The sequence below is a fragment of the Leucoraja erinacea genome, chromosome 14 (genome assembly GCF_028641065.1).
Source record: "Leucoraja erinacea ecotype New England chromosome 14, Leri_hhj_1, whole genome shotgun sequence".
Lineage (NCBI taxonomy): Eukaryota > Metazoa > Chordata > Chondrichthyes > Rajiformes > Rajidae > Leucoraja > Leucoraja erinaceus.
This window is the reverse complement of record NC_073390.1, coordinates 38,468,220-38,477,283: the sequence shown is the minus strand read 5'-3', so window position 1 is coordinate 38,477,283 and position 9,064 is coordinate 38,468,220.

The window sequence follows — 9,064 nt, the reverse complement described above, 5'->3', positions numbered from 1 at the left end:
CTTTTTCATTTTAAGAGGAGCAACAGAATCCAGGATGGAAGAGCAAGTGGTATTGAATAAAAGATTGAGATCGCCAGTGCTGAGATGGAGGGGGAGAAGCCTCGAAGGTGCAGGTGTCGGGAGCAGCTATGAGAGCCTCAGAGAACTTACTGGCAATCAATGAGTTTATGTAGTGGGAGTAGTGAACAGGGAGATGAGATTTTGAGGAAGCCCAGCGCAAATTGGAGGAGCAGCACTTCATATTTCACTTGGGTAGTTTACACCCCAGCGGTATGAACATTGACTTCTCCAATTTCAGATAGTCCTTGCTTTCTCCCTCCTTCCCCTCCCCCTTCCCAGCTTTCCCACAAGCCTACGGTCTCCGCTTCTTCCTATCTTTTTCCCGCTCCCCCCACCCCCACATTAGTCTGACGAAGAATCTCGACCTGAAACATCGCTAATTCCTTCTCTCCATAGATGATGCCTCATCTGCTGAGTCCCGCCAGCATTTTTGTCTACCAAGGATACATTGGTGATCATTTTCCAATGTTTTCTCGACTTTGGATCAGTTCCTGTGGACTGGAAGGTAGCCAATGTAACTCCACTTTTTAAGGAAGGAGGGAAAGAAAAAACGGGGAATTATAGACCAGTTAGCCTTTCATCAGTAGTGGGGAAGATGCTTGAGTCAATTATTATAGCAGCGCATTTGGAAAGCAGTGATGGGATCGGTCAAAGTCAGCATGGATTTATGAAGGGGAAATCATGCTTGACTATACTTCAGGAATTTTTTGAGGATGTAACAAGTAGAATGGATAAGAGAGAGCCGGTGGATGTGGTGTATCTGGACAAGAGATACAAAAGAAATTAGAGAGCATGGTATTGAGGGTAGGGTATTGACATGGATAGAGAACTGGTTGGCAGATAGGGATCAAAGAGTAGGAATTAACGGGTCATTTTCGGAATGGCAGGCAGTGAATCAACGCCCGGTACTGGGATCCCAGTTGTTTACAATATATATTAACGATTTAGATGAGGGAATTAAATGTAACATCTCCAAGTTAGCGGATAACACAAAGCTGGGTGGCAGTGTGAGCTGTGAGGAGGATGATATGAGGCTGCAGGGTGACTTGGATAGGTTTGATGAGTGGGAAAATGCAGTTTAATGTGGGTAAATGTGAGGTTATCCACTTTGGTGGCAAGAACCGGAAGGCAGATTATTATCTGAATGGCGTCAGATTAGGAGAAGGGGAGGTGCAACGAAACCAGGGTGTCCTTGTACATCAGTCACTGAAAGTAAGCATGCAGGTACGACAGGCAGTGAAGAAAGCTAATGGCATGTTGGCCTTCATTGCGAGATGATTTAAGTTTAGGAGCAAGGAGGAGGCCCTACTGCAGTTGTACAGGTCTCTGGTGAGATCGCACCTGGAGTATTGTGTGCAATTTTGATCTCCTAATTTGAGGAAGTACATTCTTGCTATTGAGGGAGTGCAGCGTAGGTTCACCAGGTTAATTCCTGGGATGGCGGGACTGTCATATGATTAAAAAATGGAGCAACTGGGCTTGTATACACTGGAAATGAGAGGGGATCTGATAGAAACATATAAAATTCTTATGGGATTGTACAGGCTAGATGCAAGAAAAATGTTCCCCATGTTGGGGGAGTCCAGCACCAGGGGTTATAGTTTAAAAATAAGGGGTAGGCCATTTAGGACTGAGGTGAGGAAAAACCTTTTCACACAGAGAGTTGTGAATCTGTGGAATTCTTAGCCACAGAAGGCAGTGGAGGCCAATTAACTGGATGTTTTCAAGAGAGAGTTAGATTTAGCTTTTAGAGCTAATGGAATCAAGGAATATGGGGAAAAAGCAGGAACGGGGTACTTATTTTGGATGATCCAAACAGGATTGAATGGCAGTCCTGGCTTGAAGGGCCGAATGGCCTACTCCTGCACCTATTTTCTATGTTTCTATGATTCCTTTAGCCCTAAGGGCCCTGTACAACTGCAGTAGGATCTCCTAGCTCCTAAACTCAAATCCTATCGTTGATTGGTTGATTGATTGATTTTCAGAAAGCCTTTTAATGCCTTTGGAAGATGAGAGCCCATGGTATCAAAGGGGCTTTTTCTGGTTGGTTGCCAGTGACTAATGGAGTCCTGCAAAGGTCGGTGCTGGGGCCGCTACTCTTCACGTTTTATGTTAAGGATTTGGACGAGAGGATTGAAGGCTTTGTGGCAAAGTTTGCGGATGATACGAAAATAGGTGGAGGGCAGGTAGTGTAGAGAAAGCAGAAACTCTGCAGAAGAACTTGGACAGGTTGGGAGAGTGGACAGAGAAGTGGCAGATGGAATATAGTGCAGCAAAGTGTGGAGTCATGCATTTTGGTAATAGAAATACAGGCATGGACTATTTTCTAAATGGTGTGAAAATCCAGAAATCGTAGTTCAAAGAGACTTGGGAGTGCTAGTGCAGGATTCCTAAAAAGATCATGAACCACACAACCAGTGGTGGTATTCACTAGCAGTATTTCTTTATGCTGCAATTTCCGTTGTTTTTCTTTTTCACTTTCTATCTTTTCGACTAAATAGCCTAACTATTCTTATTCATGCACTTTTTTTCTGGGAGATCTCCAGGGGATAGGAGAACATAGGATTGGGCTCACCCACCCAGCAATTAAAAGAATCATTTCAAACATTGTGTTGGACTACCTGAATCAAAGGAAATCATGTAAGCTTTAAAATACAAGATGACAATGCTAGGAAAATTGGAGGAATTACATTTTGTAGTCCGAACATTAGGGGCGTTAACGAGCCAATTAAAAGGGGGGAAGGTACCAGCCCATTTATAATCTATTAATACTGACATAATATTTTTGCAGGAGACGCATCTCAAAAATGGAGCTCATAACAGGCTGAAGGGTAGCTGGATTGGTCAATCATATTCGCAAAGGTATACCATTTAAACACAAATCTACTATAGCCGATAAGGAAGATAGGTGCATTATAATATCCGGGAAACTACACTCAACCCCACTGACTATGGGGAACATTTATGCTCCTAATTTCGATAACCCACAATTCTTTAATAAAATATTTAATATAATCTCAGATTCTTGTCAGCAGAATCTGATAATGTCAACAGGTTAACTGGTTAAAAATGGAGAGGGAAGATTGTTTGCCTTTTAACATAAGTGCGATTCTTCTTTCTCCAATACATCTGAATAAATCAACGTATGAGCAAAAACCGATAAAAGAAAGGACAAGGATATCTCCATCTTTTTTATTTCTCTTCTTACCTCTCGCACATCTTTGGTAGTTTAAAAGTCTTTTCTTTTCTTTTTTTTCATTGTCTTCTCTTTCTTCATTCTTTCCTTTTTTCTTTTTTTTATTCATGTATAAAGGTTAAAAATGAAACTGGACAAAAATTGTATAACTGTCATGACGATTGCTTTATTCTTGTACAATTGCTTCTAATAAAATAAATTCCAAAAAAAAAAGATATTTTCCAAGTCAAATGGGTAGTAAGGAAAGCAAATGCAATGGCAGCATTTATTTCAAGAGGGCTTGTGTACAAAAACAGGGATGTAATGTTGAAGCTCTATAAGTTGCTGGTAAGGCCGCATTTGGAGTATTGTAACCAATTTTGGGCACCATATCCGAGGAAGGATGTGCTGGCTCTGGAGAGGGTCCAGAGGAGGTTTACAAGAATGAGTGGGTTAACATATGATGAGCGTTTGTCGGCACTGGGCCTGTGCTCGCTGGAGTTTAGAAGGATGAGTGCGAACCTCATTGAAACTTACCGAATAGTGAAAGGCTAGGATAGAGTGGATGTGGAGGGGATATTTCCACTAGTGCGAGAGTCAAGTACTATCCTCTGAATTAAAGGACGTACTAATATCCTCAGAATTAAAGGCGTTCTTTTAGGAAGGACATGAGGAGGAATTTCTTTAGTCAGAGGGTGGTGAATCTGTAGAATTCTTTGCCACAGAAGGCTGTGGAGGGCAAGTCAATGGGTATTTTTAAGACAGAGGTAGATAGATTCTTGATCAGTACGTGTGTCAGGGGTTATGGGGAGAAGGCAGAATGGGGCTAGGAGGGAGAGATAGATCAGCCATGATTGAATGGTAACTGGTCTTCACTGAGATGGGTATTGTCGTAGACCTGTTAGGATCATGGTTTGCATGCCACCATTCAGCCAATATGAGGGCAAAGAGTCATGCAGCACAGAAACAAGTCCTTTGGCCCAACTTGTCCATCCCAAGTGGCTTAGCCAATCTAATATCATTTACCTATATTTGGCCCACATCCTCTAAACCATTCCCATCTATGTATCTGCCCAATATCCTTTAAACATCGCCCCAGCGCAGAGGGAGAAGAGGAGGGAAGAGACTGCGACCTAAGACTTTTGCCTCCATCACAGTGAGGAGATGCTGGGTGGACTCACTGTGGTGGATGTTAATGTGTGTTTATTGTTGTTTTATTGTATGGTATTATATGTATGACTGCTGCAATTTCGTTCAGACTTTGGTCTGAAGGACAATAAAAGGCTATCTATCTACATTGTAATGTCCACACCTCGACCTTTCCTCAGGTCACTCATTCCACATACTTGCCAGCCTCTGTGTGAAATGATTAATTCACATATCCACTAAATCTTTCCTCACTGACCTTAAATCTATCCATAGGTAGACAAAATGCTGGAAGAGCTCAGCGGGTGAGGCAGCAGCTATGGAGAGAAGGAAAGGGCGATGTTTTGGGTCGATGCCCTTCTTCAGACCCGAAACATCGCCTATCCCTTCTCTCCATAGATGCTGCCTCACCCGCTGAATTCCTCCAGCATTTTGTCTACCTTAGATTTTTCCAGCATCTGCAGTTCTTTCTTAAACATTAAATCGATTCCTTTCAGCTTTATCCTCCTCAACACTGGGAAATAGCACACTAGATGTTTCCTCATGAAAGCATGTGCCTAGTTAGTTGCCTTGAATGCGTTCTATACCAATTGGCTTTCTTCTCTGATTCTGAGATTCAATAGTGTTGAGGTCAACTATCAGAATTAAAACCACAGATCATTTCTGGGGCATTTTCACTGTTTCAGCTTAGTTTGCAAGAACAATTAGTGAGATTGCTCTGAGAGCTGGCATAGATTCAATTACCTCCTTTTCTGTTGTAAGAAAATAGGGAAAATAAATGATCTTTCCTAGCACTAACCCAAATGTACGAAGCAGGGTTGATGGTGAGAACTCAGTGAAGCAATAAACTGATGAGATCAGTGGCTGTTTAGCTTCTCCTGTATACCCTCCTTGTTCGGTAGATTTTTAGATTGCAATTTATTTTCATAGGACTTTGCAGAGTTGGCTGACTTGCAATTGGTATCCTATCCATTGGGTCCCCACGGCTTCTTGGCAGTGAGGACAACATGGCCTTAGATTGGAACAGCTATTATATTTCATCTTATCTTTGCCACATTTATTAGGACCAACAACACCAGCCATTGTCCATCATTCCTACATAAATGTATTCATTTCATTTCAAGTATTTAAGCAATAAAAAATGGATAGTTAGTTCAAGCAGAAATACTGTCTATTAATTATTTTTTCTAGAATTGAGACTGTATTTTTTACGTTAAGCTGAACATGGTGCTAATTGTTAAATTAATACCTTTTTTTATTTGCTTACCCTAATAAATAGATGATTGTACAACATAGAAATGAGAATTGTTAATACCCTGTGGTCGGTTTTTCTATATGGTGTTACCTCTGATGCCCCATGGCATGGAGATAAAGCTTGGCTGGGCTTTTATTTAATGAATCTGAATATCTGTGCAGATGAACATTTCTTATAGGTGGTCTAATTGGGGAATACTGAAAATAGGAATGTGGTGCTGACAATACTAGAATATTAATCTTGAGTAAAAGCGGGCAGTGCTGGAAATAGTCCACTAGTCTGTCAGAAGCAGTGAGGAAAGGAGCTGAGTTCATCTTTCTGGTTGGTGGCTTTTTTATCAAAAGTGTTAACAAATGTTAACTATGTTTTAAGTTGTAAAAAGGAGAGGGATGGAGGGAATTTCTGTGATGGAGTGGGGACCAGAAGAGATTGATTTATTTATTCGGTGGGTGGTGAGAATGTGTAGAGGTTTGTAAATCCTCACCCTAACTCTAACCGGTCAGCGTGGTTATCCCTGGAGGTCGAGGATGATGGTCTGCGTTCTGTTGTTTTTATGGACTCTCAGATAGGATGTAAATAGAAGAAAACAACTAAAACAGAGCAGTGTGAAAGTAAAAGGAAAATTATGCTGGATCTATGTAGTACAATCAGGGCCGGATTTAGATGAAGAGAGGCCCTAAGCTGTTACACTTGTGAGCCCCCCCCCCCAATCCCCTACCCCCACGAGTAGAGGAAGATGGTCCACCAGATTGACACCGATTTGCAGCCAAGCGTGGCCAATGAGATAAGGGGCTGGAAAGCTGTGCTTTATTTATTTATTTATTGCCAGTGCTAGTGTCGAGTTATTTGGCTTAAAACACTATTATTCTGAAATGGAGGGCAAGGAAATTTACTGAAGGGTTGCTTAGAGACTACAGTGCGTTGTGACAGCATATGTAAGAAAGGCCTATGACAGTGTCAAAAAATATTATACACCTTGCAGGTCTCTCACTTAATTTTTTTTCTCTGTTGTAAGCCGGGCAACCTTGGCAGCTTTTTAAGTTGCCAAATGACAGTTTAGGTGGTCATTTAAGACGGCTTACATGACGCGTGCGATAATGTGCTTGGACCAGTCGGAAATATGCCCAATGAAGCACTCACATATTATTTCTGCTTCAAATAAAGCCACAAATTAAACATATTCACCAATCAAGACATGATATATACCACAATGACAGGCAGCAAAATTATAATACAGTATCTCCTCTTTTTACACGTTGCAATGAATGCAATTTCTATTATTTCTTTCCACTTCCAAACAAAAATGTGGTTGGATTATTCAGCGTATGATCAACCTCGGTGAGACCAAGCGCAGGCTTGGCGATAACTTTGCACAACACCTCCACTCAGTTCGCAACAACCAACCTGATCCCCCTTCCCATTCCGAATCCGACCTTTCTGTCCTGGGCCTCCTCCATGGTCAGAGTGAGGCCCACCGCATATTGGAGGAGCAGTACCTCATATTTGCTTGGGTAGTTTACACCCCAGCGGTATGCACATTGACTTCTCTAATTTCAGGTAGTCCTTGCTTTCTCCCTCCTTCCCCTCACATTCCCAACTCTCCCACAGCCTACTGTCTCCGCCTGTTCCTTTCTTTTTCATGTCACTCCCCTCCCCTGACATCAATCTGAAGAAGGGTCTCGACCCGATACGTCGCCTATTCCAACCGCAGGAAATGCTACACTTGTCGTTTTAATGAAGTTCAAGATTATGGGGCTGTACATTGGCCATAAAGTTGCTGCCTAAAAGTGCCAGAGACCCGGAATTGATCCTGAATATGGGTGCTGTCTGTATGGAGTTTTCTCCTTTTACCTTTGATCGCATGGGTTTTCTCTGGGTGCTCTTGTTTCCTTCCACATTCCAAAGGTGTGCAGGAACCTATTTCAGACCCAACCCAAAACGGAATATTTTCCTTTTGCGCAGAGATTCTGCTGACCTGTTGAGTTACTCCAGCTTTTTGTGTCTATCTTCAGTTTAAACCAGCATCTGCAGTTCCTTCCTACACACACGATACTATACGATAGAACTTTATTAATCCCAGGAGGGAAATTGTGTGTGTGTGTGTGGGTATATATATTATACACACACATACATTTATATAGTTATATATTCATATTTAAATATACACCGTTTTGTTTTCTCGTTTATGACAGTGTTTACAGAGTACTATGTTTACATATTCTGTTGTGCTGCTGCAAGTAAGGATTTCATTGTTCTAACTGGGACGTGAGAGAATAAAACACTCTTGACTCTTGACTTACTCCGCTAATGTGTGGGAAAGAACTAGTGTACGGGTGATCAGTGGTCGGCGTGGGCTGAAGGGCCTGTTTCCACGCTGTATCTTTAAATTAAACTAAAGGCACTAAAGCCAGAGGGAGTCTAAAAAAGGGTCTCTACCCGAAACATCACCCAATTTCTTCTATCCTGAGTTGCTGGCTGCTCCATGGAGTTCCCCCGCACAATTAAAGCATGGAATAGTCATCACCCTACCATAGTTACCAACCAGACACAACTAAATTTAAGGTACCTCTTTTTTCCCCCAAGAACCCTTCTTTGCTTAAGTCCAAGTCAAGAGTCAAGAGAGTTTTATTGTCATGTGTCCCAGATAGGACAATGGAATTCTTTCTTGCTGCAGCACAACAGAATATGTGAACATAATACAGAACAGGAGATTATTGTTCAGCCCTCTACCACCTCCAGTTTAAATTCCATTTAGAATATTTATGGAGGACCAGGAAACCAGAAGCAAGAGATACTCCAGGGAGTTACTCCTGATCCAGGGTCAGGGAGTGATTCTGCGTTGGTTTTCAGCAGTTGCGGCGAGGCAGCGATCGGACAGCAATGGCGGCCAAATCTCCCACAATTCAAAGTGAGGGAGAAAGTGCCCAGCGCCGACCAGTTGCCATGGCAGTTCACATGCGCAGGGCGGCCGATGGTGTGCGGGCCGTGGTTGTGCTCATGTGCAGCAAGGGGAAGACATGCTGGCCGTAGCAGTGCGCATGTACAAGGCGGCCTGCCGTGCCGGCGGATGAGAAGCGAGTGGAGAGTGGAGACCTGGATAGGGAGAGTGACAGACAGAGAGATAGAGAGCAAAGATTATAGAGCAGAGCAAGATAGACCACTCCTCCGAAATCCAATGGACTGACGTGTAGTACGTAATGGAACGTCACGGCCGCCATTTGTTTATGCCATACGCGACATCTTTGGTAGCGGGTACGGACTCCACTGTTCTACAATCTGCTCTTATATCAGGTCGCAGGGAAAAGCAAAGATACTAGAGGCTCCTTTGGGGGAAGAGGTCGTTTTCTCCACTCCTGATCCAGGACTGATTCCCGGTCCCCCCGATATCAGATGAAGGCGGCCGGCGGGAGAGCCTCAAGTGTCTGCCC